The sequence below is a fragment of the Staurois parvus genome, unplaced genomic scaffold, assembly GCF_062004578.1.
Source record: "Staurois parvus isolate SC_StPar_1 unplaced genomic scaffold, SC_StPar_1.0 ptg001774l, whole genome shotgun sequence".
Lineage (NCBI taxonomy): Eukaryota > Metazoa > Chordata > Amphibia > Anura > Ranidae > Staurois > Staurois parvus.
In genome coordinates this window covers 276301-301359 of record NW_028319570.1, presented here as the reverse complement: position 1 = coordinate 301359, position 25059 = coordinate 276301, and the positions used below count along the sequence as shown (strand labels likewise).

The 25059-nt window shown below is 44.5% G+C and overlaps 1 long non-coding RNA gene across 2 annotated transcripts; it reads left to right on the top strand.

Annotated features, from left to right (window-relative positions):
* The first annotated feature begins 2574 nt into the window (after positions 1 to 2574).
* On the top strand, positions 2575 to 24132 carry LOC149434328 (uncharacterized). Of its 2 annotated transcripts, none has more exons than XR_016308768.1 (2): positions 2575 to 2953; positions 23897 to 24132. It is a non-coding gene; the product is annotated as an uncharacterized LOC149434328 (long non-coding RNA). The 2 variants fall into 2 exon arrangements; XR_016308767.1 differs by lacking the exon at positions 2575 to 2953 and adding an exon at positions 15531 to 15748.
* The last annotated feature ends 927 nt before the right edge of the window (positions 24133 to 25059 follow it).

Genomic DNA, 25059 nt, shown 5'->3' with positions numbered 1-25059 from the left:
TGATCATTTATTGTACTTTGGATTTTGTGGGAAATAAAAAACTAATTTGCAAAGGTGTCACAGAAGGGACGTCACCATTCTATAAAGATGTCACATTTCACTGGAATTGATGAACATTTCTCCATTCTCACATCATACACCCCACATGCGTTATCTCTCTCCAAGGAAAACCTTGCAAGAACGACAGAACCGCTCTCCAGATAAGCGATATTTTAGGAGAAAGAAATTTGAATGTAGTTCCCATGTTTGTTTTGTAGTCATTGTTCTTCAATAAGTTGTATTTTGGGAAGCCAAGACAAACAGCGGTAAGTTTTATATGAATTGGATTTAACATGCCGAGAACACATTTATAGTAAAATATGTCAGTATCGAAAAACCACAAAGAGTTGTAGAGTACAATCGCAGAACATAATACCTCTCCTGGAAGTCGTGGACAAACAACAACCGCGCTTTGTCTGTAATGCGTTATAACATGGAAAGCTAACATATAAGAGGCTTATTTCACAAAGCGAATTGAACCAATGGTCTGCAAGAACATACATACAATGACACGCAAGGTTGTCGCCGCTAGAGGGCACTAGAGTCAGTTCTGACCACGAATAAAGGAGCTTGCTTCATGCAGCAGGATTTCTACATCTAGTGATTGTCCTCATATCATAATGTTGGATCTGCTGATTGTCTTCATATCATAATGTTGGATCTGCTGATTGTCTTCATATCATAATGTTGGATCTGCTGATTGTCCTCATATCATAATGTTGGATCTGCTGATTGTCTTCATATCATAATGTTGGATCTGCTGATTGTCCTCATATCACAATGTTGGATCTGCTGATTGTCTTCATATCATAATGTTGGATCAGGTGATTGTCCTCGTATCATAATGTTGGATCTGGTGATTGTCCTCCTATCATAATGTTGGATCAGGTGATTGTCCTCGTATCATAATGTTGGATCAGGTGATTGTCCTCGTATCATAATGTTGGATCTGCTGATTGTCCTCGTATCATAATGTTGGATCAGGTGATTGTCCTCGTATCATAATGTTGGATCAGGTGATTGTCCTCGTATCATAATGTTGGATCTGCTGATTGTCTTCGTATCATAATGTTGGATCAGGTGATTGTCCTCGTATAATAATGTTGGATCAGGTGATTGTCCTCGTATCATAATGTTGGATCTGCTGATTGTCTTCGTATCACAATGTTGGATCAGGTGATTGTCCTCATATCACAATGTTGGATCAAGTGATTGTCCTCCTATCATAATGTTGGATCAGGTGATTGTCCTCTTATCATAATGTTGGATCAGATGATTGTCTTCGTATCATAATGTTGGATCAGGTGATTGTCCTCGTATCATAATGTTGGATCAGGGGATTGTCCTCGTATCATAATGTTGGATCAGGTGATTGTCCTCGTATCATAATGTTGGATCAGGGGATTGTCCTCGTATCATAATGTTGGATCAGATGATTGTCTTCGTATCATAATGTTGGATCAGATGATTGTCTTCGTATCATAATGTTGGATCAGGTGATTGTCCTCGTATCATAATGTTGGATCAGGGGATTGTCCTCGTATCATAATGTTGGATCAGGTGATTGTCCTCGTATCATAATGTTGGATCAGGGGATTGTCCTCGTATCATAATGTTGGATCAGGTGATTGTCCTCGTATCATAATGTTGGATCAGGTGATTGTCCTCCTATCATAATGTTGGATCAGATGATTGTCCTCGTATCATAATGTTGGATCAGGTGATTGTCCTCGTATCATAATGTTGGATCAGGTGATTGCTCTCGTATCATAATGTTGGATCAGGTGATTGTCCTCGTATCATAATGTTGGATCAGGTGATTGTCCTCGTATCATAATGTTGGATCTGCTGATTGTCCTCGTATCATAATGTTGGATCTGCTGATTGTCCTCGTATCATAATGTTGGATCTGCTGATTGTCTTCGTATCATAATGTTGGATCAGGTGATTGTCCTCGTATCATAATGTTGGATCTGCTGATTGTCCTCGTATCGTAATGTTGGATCAGGTGATAGTCCTCGTATCGTAATGTTGGATCAGGTGATAGTCCTCATATCGTAATGTTGGATCAGGTGATAGTCCTCATATCGTAATGTTGGATCTGCTGATTGTCCTCATATCATATAGTTGGATCAGGTGATTGTCCTCATATCTTAATGTTGGATCAGATGATTGTCCTCATATAATGTTGGATCAGGTGATTGTCCTCATATAATGTTGGATCAGGTGATTGTCCTCATATCGTAATGTTGGATCAGGTGATTGTCCTCATATCGTAATGTTGGATCAGGTGATTGTCCTCATATCGTAATGTTGGATCAGGTGATTGTCCTCATATCGTAATGTTGGATCAGGTGATTGTCCTCATATCGTAATGTTGGATCAGGTGATTGTCCTCGTATAATAATGTTGGATCAGGTGATTGTCCTCGTATAATAATGTTGGATCTGCTGATTGTCCTCGTATCATAATGTTGGATCAGGTGATTGTCCTCATATCATAATGTTGGATCAGGTGATTGTCCTCATATCGTAATGTTGGATCAGGTGATTGTCCTCATATCGTAATGTTGGATCAGGTGATTGTCCTCATATCGTAATGTTGGATCAGGTGATTGTCCTCATATCGTAATGTTGGATCTGGTGATTGTCCTCATATCGTAATGTTGGATCTGGTGATTGTCCTCATATCGTAATGTTGGATCAGGTGGTTGTCCTCATATAATGTTGGATCTGGTGATTGTCCTCATATCATAATATTGGATCTGGTGATTGTCCTCATATCATGTTAGACCAGTTTTTCCCAACCTTTTTCCACATGGAGGAACCCTTGAAATGACTTTCCAGTCTCGGGGAACCCCTGCTAAAGATGACTATATCTCCAACTCATGATAGCTGAATTGCTGCCTAGTCAGGTGAGTCAGAGGGCCACAACCTGAAAGCCATCCTGGAGTATAGTCCATCACCCCTTGTGGAGTGTTCTAGTAATTTCTATGCTCCTTAGACTTTGCGCCTTGGTCCTTCTTGGGGCTCTCGCCTGTGCCTTCCACTTCCAACTGCCTGCAGTACCCTGTCTTCCCACTATGTGGTGTCACCTTGCTGTCACTATGTGTTTCCACAAGTCCCCTGTGTCCCATCAGGTTTCCAGATTGTTATCGATCGCCCCATGGCCTTCAGTGAACCTTGAGGTACTGTTACCTCTTCCACACAGCTCCAGTTTTAATCCCCTGATTCCCGATATTCCTTGTGCATATGAACTCCCATCTCTGACAGATGGCCAATAGCAATGTCAGTTTGAGAAGCTTCCAAGATCATTCAGAATTCATTGACTGGTTCTGTTTTCACTACATTTGACCTCCTTCCTACCTGCATTTGACCTGCTGTAACCCCTTCAGTATTGGGCACTTTCACCCCCCTCCTGCCCACTTTGAACGGGCAATTGCACGGTCATGCAACGCTGTACCCAAATGAAATTTTTATCATTTTGTTCACACAAATAGAGATCTCTTTTGGTGGAATTTATTCACCATTGAGGGTTTGCTTTATCTTATGCTAAATAACAGTTAAATGACCAAAACATTTTTAAAAATGAGTTTTTCTTCGTTTTTGTTATAAAATTTTGCAAACAATCAGTCTTTATAAATTTAGGCCAAAATGTTTTCTGCTACATTTCTGTGTATATTATTTAGTGTGTAGGAAAGTTATAGAGTCTACAAACTATGGGATATATCTGAAAATCGATCAATCCTGATGTACTGACCTCCGATCTCATTTCTTGAGGCCCTAACATGCCAGGGCAGTACAAATCCCCCCCCAAATGTCAGGACAGTACAAATCCCCCCAAATGTCAGGACAGTACAAGTCCCCCAAATGTCAGGACAGTACAAATCCCCCCAATGTCAGGACGGTACAAATCCCCCAAATGTCAGGACGGTACATATCCCCCCAAATGTCAGGACGGTACAAATCCCCCAAATGTCAGGACGGTACAAATCCCCCCCAAATGTCAGGACGGTACAAATCCCCCCCAAATGTCAGGACGGTACAAATCCCCCCCAAATGTCAGGACGGTACATATCCCCCCAAATGTCAGGACGGTACAAATCCCCCCCCAAATGTCAGGACGGTACAAATCCCCCCCCAAATGTCAGGACGGTACAAATCCCCCCCCAAATGTCAGGACGGTACAAATCCCCCCCCCAAATGTCAGGACGGTACAAATCCCCCCCCCCCAAATGTCAGGACGGTACAAATCCCCCAAATGTCAGAACAGTACAAATCCCCCCAAATGTCAGGACAGTACAAATCCCCCCAAATGTTAGGATAGTACAAATATCATGGCATGGCATTTTTGAAGTCACAATTTTTTGGGGAAAATGAAGAAATGTTTTTTTTTTCTTCATAATTTTTTTTGTCACCAGTGCAGCACAGCATCATCATACAGCTGGTGTGGTGCGGTGCGGTGCGGTGCGGTGTGGCGGTGATCAGGGACACTAACTGGTGGCATAATTCTTTTCTTTTTTTTTTCTCTTTTATTAAATTTTTTTTTATGATGTATTTTTGCATACAGTGACCAGATCATTACAGTGCTACCATAGTACTACTCTAGGCAGGTGATCAGGATTTCATTAAAATTTTTTCCACATTGTGATCTCTCATAACCGTGAATATCCCTGTTATAAACAGTCATTTTTACTGAACATTGCTGTGAGTATTGCTGTGATTAGCTGTGATTGGCCACAGCTAATCACATGGTACACATGGGCTGTATTTGGCCATGTCTGTACCATATGATCACTGTGACCAATCACAGAGAGCAACACAATCGTACAACAATTTATGGCATGAATGGAAGCCATCCGCTGTGTACAATTGTCATGTGATCTGCTGTGATTGGTCACAGTGATCACATGGTAAGAGCAGCGGGCCAGTATAGGCTGTGTCCGGTGGACACGGCAGGTGACAGATCATGCCGCAGCACAGCCTATGGGGCTTGTAAGGCGCATTATGGGGGGCTGTCATATGATATCCACCCAGAACGGCGAATGTCTCACCCAGCGGTTATCTTGTCTATAGGCCGGGGTGGGAATCAGCTACTTTTGTGTTCCCATAGACCAGTCATTATCACCCTGGATTCCTCCAGAGGTTGCTTGGGGTTGCTTGAGCTTTGGCTGGTTGACCTCAAATTCAATGATGCCTGCATAATTCCAGAGCCAATGCCACTTGGCAGAGCGAGAAGCATGCCGCCAATGATCTGTAAGGGGGTATTCTTCCTATTGGTCACCATTCTAAGGGTCATTTTCCCATTGGCCCCAATGACCCCCAAAGAGGTCAAGTGTTATGCTATAGACCACGGGTGTCAAACTGGCGGCCTTCTACCTCTTGCCAAACTACAAGTCCCATGAGGCATTGGAAGATTGACAGTTACAAGCATGACTCCCAAAGGCATGATGGGACTTGTAGTTTTGCAACAGCTGGAGGGCCGCCAGTTTGACACCCCTGCTATAGAGGGTTGCCTAATATTCAAAAGAAGAAAAAAACATTTGTTTTTGTTCCCCCCCCCCTTATTTTTCTTTTCAAAATCAGGTAATGCTGCATAGCATAACACTTGACCTCTTTGGATTTTTTCCTCCTGAGGAAGCGGAGGACAAGTCCCCACGAAACGCGTAGAGGGACTTCATATTGTCAACACACAAGCAACAATATTTGCCAAGTGGAATCTAATTCCCTACATGGGGGGAACCCGCTCATCAGCCGTAATAATGGTTTATGTATAATGACCGAGGAGGAAATGTCTATGCAGCAAGTTCTGTGCCTACTTGTTTAACCACTTCCCGTCCGGCCCATATATATAAACGGCCAGACGGGGGCAGTGCAGGGGCGGGTTGCCGTTCATAAATGGCGCCCACCATTTTGGACTGTACGCACTCCCTGGGAGCGTGTGGCACCGCACTCCGGTGCCCGCTATGTCCAGAACACAGATCGTCATACAGGACCTCTGTGCGAGGTCCCGATCATGTGATCACTGATTGGCCAATCAGTGATCACATGCAGAGTAGTAAGCAAGATGTCACTTCTGACATCATTGCTTTCTACGTGTGAAATCTGTGAATGATCACAGAGATCACATGGTAAAGGACCATTCACAACAGCATTGTACCATGTGACAAGCTGTGACCAATCACAACTCACACAGTATTTCTCAATGGCTGCAAGAATGCAGCCAGAGAGAAGGAGAAATGATTCCATTTACAGCCTTTATGGGTGTAAAAGCAATCAGTGTAAAAAAAAAACGTAATCACCCCCCACAAGTATTACAGTGTCACCATGGTGACACTGTACTGCTAGGGTGACAGTATGTACAAAAAAAACCATAAATTAAAAAAAATAAAAATGTAAAAAATTTTTAGGAAAAATTATAAATATATTTTAGTTATAAACTAATTTGTGGGGGTTTTTTTTTACAAAAAAGATAACTGAATACATTTTGGCCAAGATTTATGAAGAAAGATTATTTATTTGCAAAATGTTATAAGAAAAGCACTTTTTTTTCAAAATGTTTGGACATTTTCATTAATATAGCAAAAAAAATAAAAATCCCAGTGGTGAATAAATACCAACAAAAAAAGCTTTATCTGTCTCAAAAAAATGCTAAAAAATTCATATGAGTACAGTGTTGCATGACCGCGCAATTGTCATTCAAAGTGTGACAGCGCTGAAAGCTGAAAATTGGCCTGGACAGGGGGAAAGCGTCCGGACTGGAAGGGGGGGGAAAGTGTCCGGACTGGAAGGGGGTGAAAGTGTCGGGACTGGAAGGGGGGGAAAGTGTCGGGACTGGAAGGAGGGGGGAAAGTGTCGGGACTGGAAGGAGGGGGGAAAGTGTCGGGACTGGAAGGAGGGGGGAAAGTGTCGGGACTGGAAGGAGGGGGAAAGTGTCGGGACTGGAAGGAGGGGGGAAAGCGTCGGGACTGGAAGGGGGGGAAAGCGTCGGGACTGGAAGGAGGGGGGAAAGCGATTGGACTGGAAGGGGGGGAAAGCGTCCGGACTGGAAGGGGGAAAACGATTGGACTGGAAGGGGGTGAAAGCGTCCGGACTGGAAGGGGGGGAAAGCGTCCGGACTGGAAGGGGGGAAAGCGATTGGACTGGAAGGGGGTGAAAGTGTCCGGACTGGAAGGGGGGGAAAGTGTCCGGACTGGAAGGGGGTGAAAGTGTCGGGACTGGAAGGGGGGTGAAAGTGTCGGGACTGGAAGGAGGGGTGAAAGTGTCGGGACTGGAAGGGGGGGGAAAGTGTCGGGACTGGAAGGGGGGGAAAGTGTCGGGACTGGAAGGAGGGGGAAAGTGTCGGGACTGGAAGGAGGGGGGAAAGTGTCGGGACTGGAAGGAGGGGGGAAAGTGTCGGGACTGGAAGGAGGGGGGAAAGCGTCGGGACTGGAAGGAGGGGGGAAAGCGTCGGGACTGGAAGGAGGGGGGAAAGCGTCGGGACTGGAAGGAGGGGGGAAAGCGTCGGGACTGGAAGGGGGGAAAGTGTCGGGACTGGAAGGAGGGGGAAAGTGTCGGGACTGGAAGGAGGGGGGAAAGCGTCGGGACTGGAAGGGGGGGAAAGCGTCGGGACTGGAAGGAGGGGGGAAAGTGTCCGGACTGGAAGGGGGTGAAAGCGTCCGGACTGGAAGGGGGGTGAAAGCGTCCGGACTGGAAGGGGGGGAAAGCGTCCGGACTGGAAGGGGGGCGAAAGCGTCCGGACTGGAAGGGGGGGAAAGTGTCCGGACTGGAAGGGGGGGAAAGTGTCCGGACTTGAAGTGGTTAATGTATGGAAATTTTGTAACAGCCAAATTTGAATGTTTTTGTAAAAATAAACTTGTACAGGGATGTTCTTTTCTCTTACTTTATTTCTTTCAGGTACTTATATAGCGCCAATTTACGCAGCAATTTACATATATATTGTACATTCACATCAGTCCCCGCCCCCGAGGAGCGTACTATCTAAGGTCCCTAACTCCCATCATACATTTTTTTATTTGTATTTCTATATTTGTATTATATATATATATTTATTTCAGGTACTTCTATAGCGCCATCAGTTTACATGGCGCTTTACATATATATTGTACATTTCACATCGGTCCCTAACCCTCAAGGGGCGTACAATCTAAGGTCCCTAACCCTCAAGGGGTGTACAGTCTAAGGTCCCTAACTCACATTCATACATACACATGTAGACCGGAGCCAATTAACATACCAGCATGTCTTTGGAGTGTGGGAGGAAACCGGAGTACCCGGAGGAAACCCACACAGGCACAGGGAGAACATGCTGACTCCAGGCAGGTGGTGCCGTGGTTGGGATTTGAACCAACGACCCGAGTACTGCCAGGCAGAAGTGCTGACCATCTAGCCGCTGTGCTGCCCATACATGATATTGTGGTTTTCCTGGAGCAGCTCGAAAGTCCATTTTGTGCTTTTTTTTCGAGGGTCTGTAATTATAAGATGAGGTGCCCCTCTTCCTTCACTTTCTTCTTGGTCTGGGACACCCCAATCTCAAGTAGTCCATATTATTTTCCTGTGTATATTATAGGGGTACTAAAATCTGATTATTCTCCAGCACCCCCTTCATCAGGACCTCCAGTTCACAAGTCAAGAGAAGGTCTTTGTATAAAAGGAAAAAAAAAAAGGTAGACATAGTTACATAGTTAGTCTGGCTGAAAAAAGACATCCAGTTCAACCATATATAAAAAAAAAAAAAAAAAAAATGAAAAAGAAAAGGGATTCCCCGAAGCCCTGGCATCGTTGAAGGTTGTTGAGGTTCAATCACGGACAGATAAGGCCGGTCCCTGCCAAAGTCTGCAGGAAACTGTCGGGATTAGAGATCCATGAGCCGGTATTGACAGAATAATCCGCAAATTATTATTATTTCTGCGAGGCGGAGCCGGGCCCTGGAAAAACTCACCGAAAACTGATTGAAAAAACACGCCGGGCCCCAGCATGTGTCAGAACCATTACATGTGTCTTCTCCATTACAGCGCAGTGAGATATTCCCCCCCCCCCCCCGCTCTCAGTCCGTATCTCCCCCTGACACGACCGTGGGATATTCCGAGGGGGCCGTAAAATCACAGCGCAGAACAAAGTTTCATCGACTGACGTTGTGTCGCTCGATGTCTGCAGCCAAAAACGTCATCGTGTTCTGAGTCTCCCAAGTGTGAGAGGAGATAAAAATATTGATTTGGATGAACTAAAGAGCTAAAGATTGTATTTAGAGATATAAATATCCACCAATAGGATAGAAGGAAAGTAACATTGCACACCATGGGGAGCCAAAATGTAACCGGGGAGAGAAGGAACGGGGCCCAGAAATACAATCTGACCCCCGACCTTCCCATCAGTCTTGCACAGGTGTACCGGCTCCTCTCCTTCAGTCTTGCACAGGTGTACCGGCTCCTCCCCTTCAGTCTTGCACAGGTGTACCGGCTCCTCCCCTTCAGTCTTGCACAGGTGTACCGGCTCCTCCCCTTCAGTCTTGCACAGGTGTACCGGCTCCTCCCCTTCAGTCTTGCACAGGTGTACCGGCTCCTCCCCTTCGGTCTTACATCAGAGACCAGCTCCTCTCCTGGACTCTGATGTCACTGCACACTGGGAGCTCCTCACAATGTGCATTAGAAGCTGCAGCCAGTCAGATAGAGCTCCCCCTCATTTCCTGGCTGGCGGACGTCCAGCATCATCTAGCGCTTTCCTCCCCAACTTGATTGTTCATTCATTGGATTTCAGTTCTTTCAATCATGGAGGTTCAGCATCACATGTGGGCGTTACCTATGCAAATACAGCCCGCCTAGGATTGCTCATTCCTCCAGATTGACATCAACCTATCAAGGCATGTTATTATTTGCATACCTCTCCCCACTGTTTTTATCAGGGAGGGCAGTGTACAGGGCAGAGAACTGGGGTCACCAGGGAGGAGAATAGGGGTCATCAGGGCAGAGGACATGTGTCTGCAGAACCAAGGATAGGGGTCTGCAGGGCAGTGTACAGGGGTTAGCAGTGCAGAAGATAGGTGTCAGTACAGCCAAAGACAGGGATCAGCAAGGAAGTGTAAAGGGGTCAGCAGGGCAGTGTAAAGGGGTCAGCAGGGCAGAGGACAGGGCTCAGCAGAGCAAATGACAAGGATCAGTTGGGCAGAGGACTGGGGCCAGCAGAGCAGAAGACGGGTCAGTAATATACTGTACAGGGGTCATCAGAGCAGAAGACGGGTCAGCAGGGCAGAGGACAGGGGTCAGTAATATACTGTACAGGGGTCAGCAGGGCAGAGGACAAAGGTCACTGCCGGCAGGGCACTGAGCAGATCTCCTCCCCACACACAGCACAGATCTGATATCAGATTCCCCTGCGGACAGCCTTGATCTGCACTGCGTGTAGCTGGCTACTATGCTGCACTTCTGTCCTGTGAAACTCCAGAATCAATACGGCAGTGCAGCTGCAGTAGCCAGCTACACACGGTGCAGATCAAGGCTGTGTCTGTAAGGGAATGGGATCTGTGCTGTGTGGGGAGGAGGAGTTCTGCTCAGTGCCCTGTGACCAGGCTGGGGATAGGAGAAGCTCAGCGGCCAATTGTAATATTTCAATATTTTAAGATCTGCAGTTTTCCTGCCTTGAAGGTTCTTGTTGAGGGATGGAAATAGTCCATTAGTCGTGTATTTTTCATGGAGATCTTTGTGTGTTTCTCCCAGATCTGTGCAGTATTCCAGCGTAAGACTTCCTGTAATAAAGACCTCTCACTGCTGCTCTCTCACCTGCAGGGGGACTGGTCTTGTCTCCGCCCTTTCCTGTAGTTTTCTGTAGGCAGCCTTCGCTGGATGGGTGGAGCCTGCTGGGTCCCTCCGCACAGCTTTGCTGTCTCTTTAGTGCAGGGTGACTGATCTTTTCTTCACCCCCCTCCTATAGTTTTCTGCAGTGGGTGGAGCCTTCTAGGCCCCTCCCACAGTTCTGATATCTCTCTTCTTGTGCAGGATGACTGATCTGGTCTCCACCTCCACCTTTTGGTAGTGGGTGGAGCCTGCTGGCCCCTCCCAAAACTCTGCTCTCTCTTCTTGTGCAGGATGACTGGTCTTGTCTCCACCCCCTCTGTAATATTCTGTAGTGGGTGGAGCCTGCTGGGCCGCTCCCACAGCGTTGCTGTCTCTTTTAGTGCAGGGTGACTGATCTTTTCTTCACCCCCCTCCTATAGTTTTCTGCAGTGGGTGGAGCCTTCTAGGCCCCTCCCACAGTTCTTATATCTCTGTTTTCTGCAGGGGGACTGGTCTTGTCTCCACCTCTCATGTAATTTTCTGTAGTGGGTGGAGCCTGTTGGATCCCTCCCACAACTCTGCTCTCTCTATTTGTGCAGTGTGACTGATCTTGTCTCCACCTCCACCTGCACTTTTTGGTAGTGGGTGGAGCCTGCTGGCCCCTCCCAAAACTCTGCTCTCTCTTCTTGTGCAGGATGACTGGTTTTGTCTCCACCCCCCCCCCCCCCATAATTTTCTGTAGTGGGTGGAGCCTCTACTCTCTTCTTGTGCAGGATGACTGGCCTTGCCTCCTGTAGTTTTCTGTAGTGGGTGGAGCCTGCTGGGCCCCTCCCACAGTTCTGCTGTCTGCATGGGCTATGTACAGCACCGTGATGATGTCACTGTTACTTTTACAAGGTAATATCTGGGTTTGCAAAGGCAAAGTGGGTTTATATTCTTTGTGGCTCTCAAGGAATATTCTTAATCTTTTTTTTTTTTTTTTTGCTTGTGGAGTTTAGTTCTGATTGGTTGAGTCGCTGCACTCGGCAGTCAGTGCGCCTCCCCCCCCCCCCCCATCCCCCATGTATCCTCCTACCATCCTCCATGCACAGACATGATGCAATGGTAGTTAAAGGCGCTTCCAATTTTGCGGTCACCCTAGAACTTGTTCCTCACGTTGGAAAATCCCGCGTCTTTACAGATATTTTTTAAAATTCGCAATATTGTTTCAATGACAAACGCAGACTCCCCCGTGAAATAGCTAACCAGCCGTGACTCCATCTTTTTTTTTTTGTAAAGCCGCGCAGACTGTTAATTAGCGTGGAGCGCAGGAAGCCCGTAAACGGCTCGCCAGCCCCCCTTCTTGGCAGACTCCGCCAGACAAGTGTGTGTAAAACGCTCTCTAGCCTTTCTGCTGCCGGACGGTTCTTCGGGGAACGATCGTTCTAATAAGACGCTGTCTGTTGTCCTTGGAAGGGACTGGAGGGCCAATTCACATTCGCCGGCAGTAAAAAGACAGCGAGGAATAAATCAGCGTGTCTCGTTATTGCTGCCCCGGCTGTCCGGCTTCGCTGCCGGCAAAATTGTGGGAACCCAGAATGCTGATTGGCCGGCTACGGGGCGGCGGAGGGGGTTAAAGAGTACCTGTTGTCTAGACACAGGCGGGATTCGGGGCTCCCGGCAGGGCCGCTGCTAGACTGATTTACGGCTCAGGCAAGACCTGCTACTTGCACCCCCCACCCAAGAAAAATAAAACTTCACCTGTAGTTCTACTTCACCCCTCTTAGTACAAATCCTCTCCCCCCTCCTAGAGTTAATTCCCTCAATCCCACCTCCTAGCACAACCCCCTACGCTCCTCCTAGCACCACCCCCTACGTCCCTCCTAGGACAACCCCCTACGTCCCTCCTAGCACAACCCCCTACGCTCCTCCTAGCACCACCCCCTACGTCCCTCCTAGGACAACCCCCTACGTCCCTCCTAGCACAACCCCCTACGTCCCTCCTAGCACCACCCCCTACGTCCCTCCTAGCACAACCCCCTACGTCCCTCCTAGCACAACCCCCTACATCCCTCCTAGGACAACCCCCTACGTCCCTCCTAGCACGACCCCCTACGTCCCTCCTAGCACGACCCCCTACGTCCCTCCTAGGACAACCCCCTACGTCCCTCCTAGCACGACCCCCTACGTCCCTCCTAGCACGACCCCCTACATCCCTCCTAGCACGACCCCCTACATCCCTCCTAGGACAACCCCCTACATCCCTCCTAGCACAACCCCCTACAACCCTCCTAGCACCACCCCCTACATCCCTCCTAGCACGACCCCCTACATCCCTCCTAGGACAACCCCCTACATCCCTCCTAGGACAACCCCCTACGCTCCTCCTACCACGACCCCCTACGCTCCTCCTAGCACGACCCCCTACATCCCTCCTAGCACGACCCCCTACATCCCTCCTAGCACCACCCCCTACATCCCTCCTAGCACAACCCCCTACATCCCTCCTAGCACCACCCCCTACATCCCTCCTAGCATAACCCCCTACATCCCTCCTACCACAACCCCCTACATCCCTCCTAGCACAACCCCCTACGTCCCTCCTACCACAACCCCCTACTTCCCTCCTAGGACAACCCCCTACATCCCTCCTAGCACAACCCCCTACATCCCTCCTAGCACCACCCCCTACATCCCTCCTAACACGACCCCCTACATCCCTCCTAGGACAACCCCCTACATCCCTCCTAGGACAACCCCCTACGCTCCTCCTACCACGACCCCCTACGCTCCTCCTAGCACGACCCCCTACATCCCTCCTAGCACGACCCCCTACATCGCTCCTAGCACAACCCCCTACATCCCTCTTAGGACAACCCCCTACATCCCTCCTAGCACCACCCCCTACATCCCTCCTAGCACAACCCCCTACATCCCTCTTAGGACAACCCCCTACATCCCTCCTAGCACCACCCCCTACATCCCTCCTAGCATAACCCCCTACGTCCCTCCTACCACAACCCCCTACGTCCCTCCTAGCACAACCCCCTACGTCCCTCCTACCACAACCCCCTACTTCCCTCCTAGGACAACCCCCTACATCCCTCCTAGGACAACCCCCTACATCCCTCCTACCACAACCCCCTACGTCCCTCCTAGCACAACCCCCTACGTCCCTCCTACCACAACCCCCTACTTCCCTCCTAGGACAACCCCCTACATCCCTCCTAGCACGACCCCCTACTTCCCTCCTAGGACAACCCCCTACGTCCCTCCTAGCACCACCCCCTACGTCCCTCCTAGGACAACCCCCTACGTCCCTCCTAGCACAACCCCCTACGTCCCTCCTAGCACCACCCCCTACATCCCTCCTAGGACAACCCCCTACATCCCTCCTAGCACCACCCCCTACGTCCCTCCTAGGACAACCCCCTACGTCCCTCCTAGGACAACCCCCTACGTCTCTCCTAGCACCACCCCCTACATCCCTCCTAGCACAACCTCCTACATCCCTCTTAGGACAACCCCCTACATCCCTCCTAGCACAACCCCCTACATCCCTCCTAGCACCACCCCCTACGTCCCTCCTAGCACCACCCCCTACATCCCTCCTAGCACAACCCCCTACATCCCTCCTAGCATAACCCCTCCAAATTGCCCTTCCCAGAACAAATGCTTTCTCCCCATCCAAATCCCCCCTCCTGTCACAAATTCCCCCTTCCTAGCACAACCCCTTCCAATTCCCCCCTAGCACAACCCCCCCCCCCCCCCCCAATCCTCCTCTCCTAAAAAAAATCCCCTTCTCCTAGCACACATTCCCACCCAATCTCCCCTCCTAGCACAAATCCCCCCCCCAATCCTTCCTCCTAGCACAAGTTCCCCCCAAATTCTCCCTGCTAATGGACCCCCCATCCCCTCTCCTAGCTCACTTTCCCACCCAATCTCCCCTCCTAGCACAAATCCACTCCCCTCCAAACCCCCCTGCCTAGCAACACCTCCCCCAATCAACCCTCCTAGCAAACCCCTAATCTCTCCTAGCAAATCTCTCCATGTTGATGGGGACAAGGGGCTCTTCCTTAAAACCCTGGGCTGTGGTTGTGGGAATCTGCGGGAGGGAGGGCTAATCTGGGGGCCCAGCAGTGATTAGTGTGGCCCTCAGCAGTGATTAGTGTGGCCCTCAGTAGGGATTAGTGTGGCCCTCAGCAGTGATTAGTGTGGCCCTCAGTAGGGATTAGTGTGGTCCTCAGCAGTGATTAGTGTGGCCCTCAGTAGGGATTAGTGTGGTCCTCAGCAGTGATTAGTGTGGCCCTTAGCAGTTATTAGTGCGCCCTCAGCAGTGATTAGTGTGGCCCTCAGCAGTGATTAGTGTGGCCCTCAGCAATGATTAGTGTGGCCCTCAGCAATGATTAGTGTGGCCCTCAGCAATGATTAGTGCGCCCTCAGCAGTGATTAGTGTGGCCCTCAGCAGTGATTAGTGTGGCCCTGTGTACTGTGTGTGATTTACTATGTAAGCATGCTGCTATGCAGAGCCATACAAAGCAGCATGTCCTTGCTGACAGGGGAGAGATCTGTATTACTTACCCCGGGGTGTCAGTGGGCTCGGCCATGCAGGGACATCCCCCCCTCTGGGAGCCGGACCGAGATTCCGATCCGTCTCTATTGGATCCAGAACATGTTTTGACTGAACCAGCAACAGGAACGCTGATATTCGCCCTTCATTAGAACAGCCGGCGGGAAGGCGGGTTCTTTCTGTGGGACGCATTTTGCTGCAGGGATAACATGAAACGCGTCCCATCAAAAACCGCGTCAAATTCCTTCCCGCTGGACACGTTAATAAAAGAAAAATCTAATTTCCCATCTCGGCGTGCGACGTTCCTGTCGGAGGTATAATGGATTCCTTCAGCCGGGACCTGAGATGTCAGCATGGAGTGTGGAGGCTGCTCTCTCCGGGAGCTGCATGGGGTTTGTTTAGCATTTCGTCTCGGAAAGAATTCAAAATGATTTTCCTTACCTAAAGCTGAAGCTTAATCTGCTTATATTTTGCCATCTGTGGCTCTGGCTACCATCCCCTCCCCCCCCACCATCCGTGGCTCCGGCTACCACCCCTTCCCCCCACCATCCGTGGCTCAGGCTACCACCCCTCCCCCCACCATCCGTGGCTCCGGCTACCACCCCTCCCCCCCCACCATCCGTGGCTTCGGGTACCAACCTTCCCCCCCCTCCCACCATCCATGGCTCCAGCTACCACCCCTGCCCCCCACCATCTGTGGCTCTGGCTACCGCCCCTCCCCACCATCTGTGGCTCCAGCTACCGCGCTCCCCCCCACCATCCGTGGCTCCAGCTACCACCCCTCCCCACCATCTGTGGCTCCGGCTACCGCCCCTCCCCCTCCCCACCATCTGTGGCTCCGGCTGCCACCCCTCCCCCTCCCCACCATCTGTGGCTCCTGCTACCACCCCTCCCCCCCCACCATCCGTGGCTTCGGGTACCACCCTTCCCCCCCCCTCCCACCATCCATGGCTCCAGCTACCACCCCTGCCCCCCACCATCTGTGGCTCTGGCTACCGCCCCTCCCCACCATCTGTGGCTCCAGCTACCGCGCTCCCCCCCACCATCCGTGGCTCCAGCTACCACCCCTCCCCACCATCTGTGGCTCCGGCTACTGCCCCTCCCCCTCCCCACCATCTGGGGCTCCGGCTAACTCCCCTCCCCCTCCCCACCATCCGTGGCTCCGGCTACCACCCCTCCCCCTCCCCACCATCTGTGGCTCCGGCTACCACTCCTCCCCAGCATCCGTGGCTCTGGCTAACTCCCCTCCCCCTCCCCACCTTCTGTGGCTCCGGCTACCACCCCTCCCCACCATCCGTGGCTCCAGCTACCACCCCTCCCCCCCCCCCAACATGATACGGAACATTTACAAAACTTCAGTTTTTATGACATACTTTACCTTTTTTTAAGACCCAGCGATGTCATCACTGGGTCTCTGTGCTTCTCTATGCAATGCAGGCAGATCATGTCTGGTGAGAGGGGCCACAAGGGTCCTGTCTCAGTACTCCCCTCAAGTGCCCTCAGGACCAGTTCACACTACAGAAACGCAGTCCAGATGCGTTCTGGATGCGTTTTTACATTAGTGTTTTTGACACGTTCTGGTGCGTTTTTTAAGCATTCTGGTTCATTTTTCCCCTCTTTTTTTATTCAGTTCAAGTCGGGACATGCGCATTCCAATGAGGTTCTGGCGCATTTTTGCATTTGTGTTTTTGGTGCGTTCCAGTGCATTTTTGATGCGTTTGTGACGCGTTTCAGTGCGTTTTTTAAGCATTCCACTTCATTTTTCGCCTCTCATTTTCATCAATTCAAATAGGGACATGCGTGTTCCCGGGAGTTTCTGGTACGTTCTGGTGCGTTTTTGCATTTGTGTTTTTGACGCGCTTTTGGCGCATTCTGGTGCACTTTTTTTTGCGTTTTTTAAACGTTCCGGTTCATTTTTCCCCTCTTTTTTTATTCAGTTCAGGTCTGGACATGCGCGTTCCAATGAGGCTCCGGTGTGTTTTTGCATTCGTGTTTTTGGCGTGTTCCGGTGAATTTTTGATGTGTTTTTTGATGCGTTCCAGTTAATTTTTAAGCATTCCACTTCATTTTTCGCCTCTCATTTTCTTCAATTCAAATAGGGACAAGCGTGTTCCAGGGAGCCTCTGGTGCGTTCCGGTGCATTTTTGCATTCGTGTTTTTACCGCGTTCCAGTGCGTTTTTTAAGCACTCTAGTTAATTTTTTCCCCTCTCTGTTTCTTCTATTCAATCATGGACATGTGTGTTCCAGGGAGTTTCTGGCGCGTTCCGGTGCGTTTTTGATGCGTTTTACCGTTTTCCAGTACAGTTCTGTGCAGAAAAAATGCCGCCTGTCATACCTTTTTTTCCTGCATCCGGAACGCACCGGAACTGCGAGCGCTGATGTGAACGATGACATCGACCAGTTTGATAACAGAAGACCCCCCCTCCCCCCCCCCCACATCTCTTAACAATAAATATATAAAGGTGAAGATCGCGGTTTCGGTGATATTTTTATTTGAAGTCTGGAATTTCTTTCTCCTGCTAAAAAAAAAAAAAAGGAATCCGGCACGCAACGGGTGAGTGGGGCCCTGACACGGCGCACCGCGGGGTCACCGCCGCTTCCACGACTTTCTCCGTGACGCTCAGATTTTCATTTTCTCTGCGCCGGGTAATCTCCATAAGTGAGTGAAAAGCAGAGTCGCCAGAGACGCGTTTCCCCCGCGACTCGGAATTTGGGGGGTTTAGATGGATTAACCCGGCAAGTCAGACGCTCTTTGGGTACTAATTAGGCGAAGATCGGGTTTCTGCAGCCGGCGTCCCGCGTCCAGAGACGCCCAATAATATTTGTTTAATAGGAAGCAGCGATACGGCGTCCAGGAGAGGGTCCTTTTATTTTCCAGAACTTTCCAGGACGTGAAACGTTGCCTCCGATTGCACCAAGTTAAAGGGTTTTTACTTTTTTTTTATTTTTTTTTTACTATTTTTTATTTTAGTTTTATTTTATGCTTAAAAATACATCATTTTTTTTCTTCCCTTTATTCAAGAGTGTGTTTTTTTTTTTTTTATTGGGCGTGTGTATTTATGTTTTTTTTTCCTGCATAGCCCATAAAAATAAGAAATTTTTTAAAAATCTTTTTCTTAAAAATATCTTTATTTGGTCCCCTTTATTCAAGAGTGTGCTTTTTTTTAGTGGGGGCCATGGGGGGTGTTTTTAGTTTTTTTTTTTTTTACTATTTTTTAATTTAATTTTATTTTATGCATAAAAAAAGAAAAAAAAAAGAAAATATTTTTAAAATCTTTGTGTTAAATACATCATTTTTTTTGTTCCCTTTATTCAAGAGTGTGTTTTTTTTTTTTATTGGGCGTGTGTATTTATGTTTTTTTTTTTTCTGCATAGCCCATAAAAATAAGAAATCTTTTTAAAATCTTTTTCTTAAAAATATCTTTATTTGGTCCCCTTTATTCGAGTGTGCTTTTTTTAGTGGGGGCCATGGGGGTGTGTTAGATTTTTCTTTTTTTTTGCTATTTTTTAATTTTCTTTTATTTTATGCTTAAAAAAAGAAAAAAAAAGAAAATATTTTTAAAATCTTTGTGTTAAATACATCATTTTTTTTCTGCATAACCCATAAAAATAAGAAATCTTTTTAAAATCTTTTTCTTAAAAATATCCTTATTTGCTCCCCTTTATTCAAGAGTGTGTTTTTTTTTTTCTACTGGGGGTAATACTACAGGATTTATATATTATTATTATACAGGATTTATATATTATTATTATTATACAGGATTTATATATTATTATTATACAGGATTTATATATTATTATTATTATACAGGATTTATATATTATTATTATACAGGATTTATATATTATTAATATACAGGATTTATATATTATTATTATTATACAGGATTTATATTATTATTATTATTATTATTATACAGGATTTATATATTATTATTATTATACAGGATTTATATATTATTAATATACAGGATTTATATATTATTAATATACAGGATTTATATATTATTATTATTATACAGGATTTATATTATTATTATTATTATTATACAGGATTTATATATTATTATTATACAGGATTTATATATTATTAATATACAGGATTTATATATTATTATTATTATACAGGATTTATATATTATTATTATACAGGATTTATATATTATTAATATACAGGATTTATATATTATTATTATTATACAGGATTTATATTATTATTATTATTATTATTATACAGGATTTATATATTATTATTATTATTATACAGGATTTATATATTATTATTATACAGGATTTATATATTATTAATATACAGGATTTATATATTATTATTATTATACAGGATTTATATTATTATTATTATTATTATACAGGATTTATATATTATAATTATTATACAGGATTTATATATTATTATTATTATACAGGATTTATATATTATTATTATTATACAGGATTTATATTATTATTATTATACAGGATTTATATATTATTAATATACAGGATTTATATATTATTATTATTATACAGGATTTATATATTATAATTATTATACAGGATTTATATATTATTATTATTATACAGGATTTATATATTATTATTATTATACAGGATTTATATTATTATTATTATACAGGATTTATATATTATTATTATACAGGATTTATATATTATTAATATACAGGATTTATATATTATTATTATTATACAGGATTTATATATTATTATTATACAGGATTTATATATTATTATTATACAGGATTTATATATTATTAATATACAGGATTTATATATTATTATTATACAGGATTTATATATTATTATTATACAGGATTTATATATTATTATTATTATACAGGATTTATATATTATTATTATTATACAGGATTTATATATTATTATTATTATACAGGATTTATATATTATTATTATTATACAGGATTTATATATTATTATTATTATACAGGATTTATGGGGCCAACAGTTTGCTCAGCACTACAATATAAGGGAGACAATACAGCAACAATACAGATCAATACAAGAGGGATAGGAGGGTCCTGATCCTGGGAGCTTACAATCTAGGAGATATATATGTACATGCAGGGGCGAACTGACAACTCATGGGGCCCCCGGGCAATAGGGGATCATGGGGCCCCTGCGTCCTTGCCCAAACTCAAAAAAGCCTATAAAAGGTACCAGGGGCATCTCGTGGGGCCCCCTACTGACCCTGGGCCCTCGGGCAGTGCCCGAGTTTCCAAATGGTCAGTCCGCCCCTGTGTACATGATCTCTTTGTGGCACCTTTAAAGTCCCATTTTTTTCCTCCCTAACGCCCATTACAGACTGCTGTGTATTTAGGATGGTTCAGTTTATTTCCCTTAGGGGCGTATTTCTAAAGCAGTGAATGTCACATTAATGTCCTAAAATATATTATAAATCAATAAATAAAATAGTATATATTATAAAATATAGATAATATAATATATATACAGCGCTGAGCAAACCTTTTGGCACTACATGAATACTGTATAATAATAATAATAATATATAAAAAAAATTATATACATACATATACACACAAAATACAAATATAGCAATACAAATAAATAAATAAAATATCATAATATTTTTAGAATTATGAATGTAATTTTTGGGCTTTTTTTTAAATAACGAAATATATACACACACATATATATATGGTTAGCACTTCTGCCAGCCAGTACTAGGGTTGTTGAATCCCAACCACACCACCACCTGCCTGGAGTTTGCATGTTCTCCATGTACCTGCGTGGGTTTCTTCTGAAGACATGCTTGTAGATTAATTGGCTCCTGTCTAAATTGTCCCCAATATGTGTATGTATGAATGTGAATTGGGGACCTTCGATTGTACGCTCCTCGGGGGCGGGTACTGATGTGAATGTACAATATATATGTGAAGCGCCGTGTAAATTGATGGTGCTATATAAGTACCTGAAATATATATATATATATATATATATAATACAAATATAGAAATACAAATAAAAAAATAAAATATATTTTTAGAATTAAGAATGTAAAAAAATATATCTATCTATCTATACATATACATACAGTTGCAAGAAAAAGTATGTGAACCCCTTGGGATTACGTGGAGTTTTGCATGAATTGGGCATAAAATGTGCTCTGAACGTCATCTAAGTCACAACAATAGAAGAACACAGTCTGCTGAACATAATACTACACAAACATTAGATGTTTCCATGGTTTAATTGCACATAACATGTAAACATTCACAGTGCAGGGAGGAAAAAGTATGTGAGGCCCTAGCTTAATGACTTCTCCCAGAGCTAATTGGAGCCAGGAGTGAGCCAACCTTGACTCCAATCAGTGTGATGATATTGGATGTGTTGCTGACAGCTGTCCTGCCCTTAAAAAACACACACCTGTTTTGGGTTTACTGGTTTCAAGAAGCACTGTCTAATGTGAACCATGTCTCGCAGAAAAGAGCTCTCAGAAGACCTACGATCAAGAATTATTGACTTGCATGAAGCTGGAAAGGGTTACAAAAGTATTTCCAAAAGCCTTGATGTTCATGTGTCCACGGTAAGACAGACTGTCTACAAATGGAGAAAGTTTAGCACTGTTGCTACTCTCCCTAGGCGTGGTCGTCCTGTAAAAATGACTGCAGGAGCACAGCGCAGAATGCTGCATGAGGTAAAGAAGAATCCCAGAGTGTCAGCTAAAGACCTACAGAAATCTCTGGCACATGCTAACATTTTTGTTGACACATCTACAATAAGGAAAACATTAAACAAGAATGGAGTACATGGGAGGACACCACGGAGGAAGCCATTGCTGTCCAAAAAGAATATTGCAGCACATTTGAAGTTTGCAAAAGAGCACCTGGATGTTCCACAGCACTACTGGCAGAATATACTGTGGACAGATGAAACCAAGATTGAGTTGTTTGGGAAGAACACACAACACTATGTGTGGAGAAAAAAAGGCCCAGCACACCAACATCAAAACCTCATCCCCACTGTGAAACATGGCGGAGGGAGCATCATGGTTTGGGGCTGCTTTACTGCCTCAGGGCCTGGACGGATTGTTGTCATTGATGGGAAAATGAATTCCAGAGTTTATCAAGACATTTTGCAGGAAAACGTACGACCATCTGTCCGCCAACTGAAGCTCTGCAGAGGACGGGTGATGCAACAGGACAATGACCCAAAGCATACAAGTCATTCAACAAAACAATGGCTGCAACAGCACAGAATACGCCTTCTGGAGTGGCCCAGTCAGAGTCCTGACCTCAACCCCATTGAAATGCTGTGGCATGACCTTAAGAGAGCGATTCACACCAGACATCCCAAGAATATTGCTACACTGAAACAGTTTTGTGAAGAGGAGTGGTCCAAAATGACTCCAGATCGTTGTGCAGGTCTGATCTGCAACTACAGGAAACGTTTGGTTGAGGTTATTGCTCCCAAAGGAGGGTCAACCAGTTATTAAGTCCAAAGGTTCACATACTTTTTCCTCCCTGCACTGTGAATATTTACATGTTATGTGCAATTAAACCATGGCAACATCTAATGTTTGTGTAGTATTATGTTCAGTAGACTGTGTTCTTCTATTGTTGTGATTTAGATGATGTTCAGAGCACACTTTATGCCCAATTCATGCAAAACTCCACGTAATCCCAAGGGGTTCACATACTTTTTCTTGCAACTGTATATACAATATTTTTAGAATTCTGAATGTAATTTTTGGGATTTTTTTTTATAAAAATAAATAAATAACTATATACTGTGTTAAAATATATATATATATATATATATATATATATATATATATATATATAAATAAAATACAAATAAATACATAAAATATTATATTTTTAGAATTCTAAATGTAATTTTTGGGATTATTTAATGTGTGTATATATGTATGTGTGTGTGTATATATATATATATATATATATATATATATATATATATATATACACAATAAAAATAAATATAAATAATGTAAATATACTGTTTATATAAAAATATAAATGATATGATAGAAATACAGAAACAAATACATAAAATATAATAATATTTTTGGAATTATGAATGTCATTTGGAAAGCGTATTATTTCATGGCCCTGCTGGCCGGGGTCAAAGGCAGAGTTACACTTTAGGCCACAACAATCACATCCTATAATTATGCTGTTTACGTTGACCACATGCAGCCGTACGAAAACAGTCATTTTGCGCTCCTTTTTAAATGGACGTTGGATGAAGATTTTGCATTTGGCATAAAGAGTAAAACAGAAAAAGCTGCCGTAATGACAAAAATCCGTAACAACTGAAAGATGTATTATAATATCGGCGATGTTTGTTAAAAGTAAAAAAAAAAAAAAAAAATGCTGAAATTTATGATGTTTGAGTTCCAGCACTCAGGAGTTCATATTCTTCGCAGTGAAGTATATAATCTAAATGAGTAAAACCGTAATATCGCAGCTGACGAGTCATTAATGGTGTAATTACATTTCCTGCTTGATGGCTTTTCCAGGACGGGTCTGTACAGCCGCCCGCAACACGGCACGCAGGTGGACACGGCCAAGCCAGCAAAAAACACACGACTGCCAAAAACCACTGCTGTCAGGATGGACAGGCCCCATTTAAAGGAGAACTCCTACCTCGGGAATGACTCATCAGAAGGATCCCAAGGATTAAAAAAAAACAAAAACCTACAAATATAGCAATACAAATTAATAAACAAATAAATAAAATATATTTTTAGAATTATGAATGTAATTTTTGGGATTATTTTTTATAAAAATAAATAAATATTTACTGTGTATATATATATATATATATATATATATATATATATTTTATATATAATTATATGTATTAAAAGAACACACACACACACACACATATATTTATATATATATATATATAAAATATATTTAAAAAAATTATATATATATATATATATATACAGTTGCAAGAAAAAGTATGTGAACCCCTTGGGATTACGTGGAGTTTTGCATGAATTGGGCATAAAATGTGCTCTGAACGTCATCTAAGTCACAACAATAGAAGAGCACAGTCTGCTGAACATAATACTACACAAACATTAGATGTTGCCATGGTTTAATTGCACATAACATGTAAACGTTCACAGTGCAGGGAGGAAAAAGTATGTGAACCTTTGGACTTAATAACTGGTTGACCCTCCTTTGGCAGCAATAACCTCAACCAAACGTTTCCTGTAGTTGCAGATCAGACCTGCACAACGATCTGGAGTCATTTTGGACCACTCCTCTTCACAAAACTGTTTCAGTGTAGCAATATTCTTGGGATGTCTGGTGTGAATCGCTCTCTTAAGGTCATGCCACAGCATTTCAATGGGGTTGAGGTCAGGACTCTGACTGGGCCACTCCAGAAGGCGTATTCTGTGCTGTTGCAGCCATTGTTTTGTTGAATTACTTGTATGCTTTGGGTCATTGTCCTGTTGCATCACCCATCCTCTGCGGAGCTTCAGTTGGCGGACAGATGGTCGTACGTTTTCCTGCAAAATGTCTTGATAAACTCTGGAATTAATTTTCCCATCAATGACAACAATCCGTCCAGGCCCTGAGGCAGCAAAGCAGCCCCAAACCATGATGCTCCCTCCGCCATGTTTCACAGTGGGGATGAGGTTTTGATGTTGGTGTGCTGTGCCTT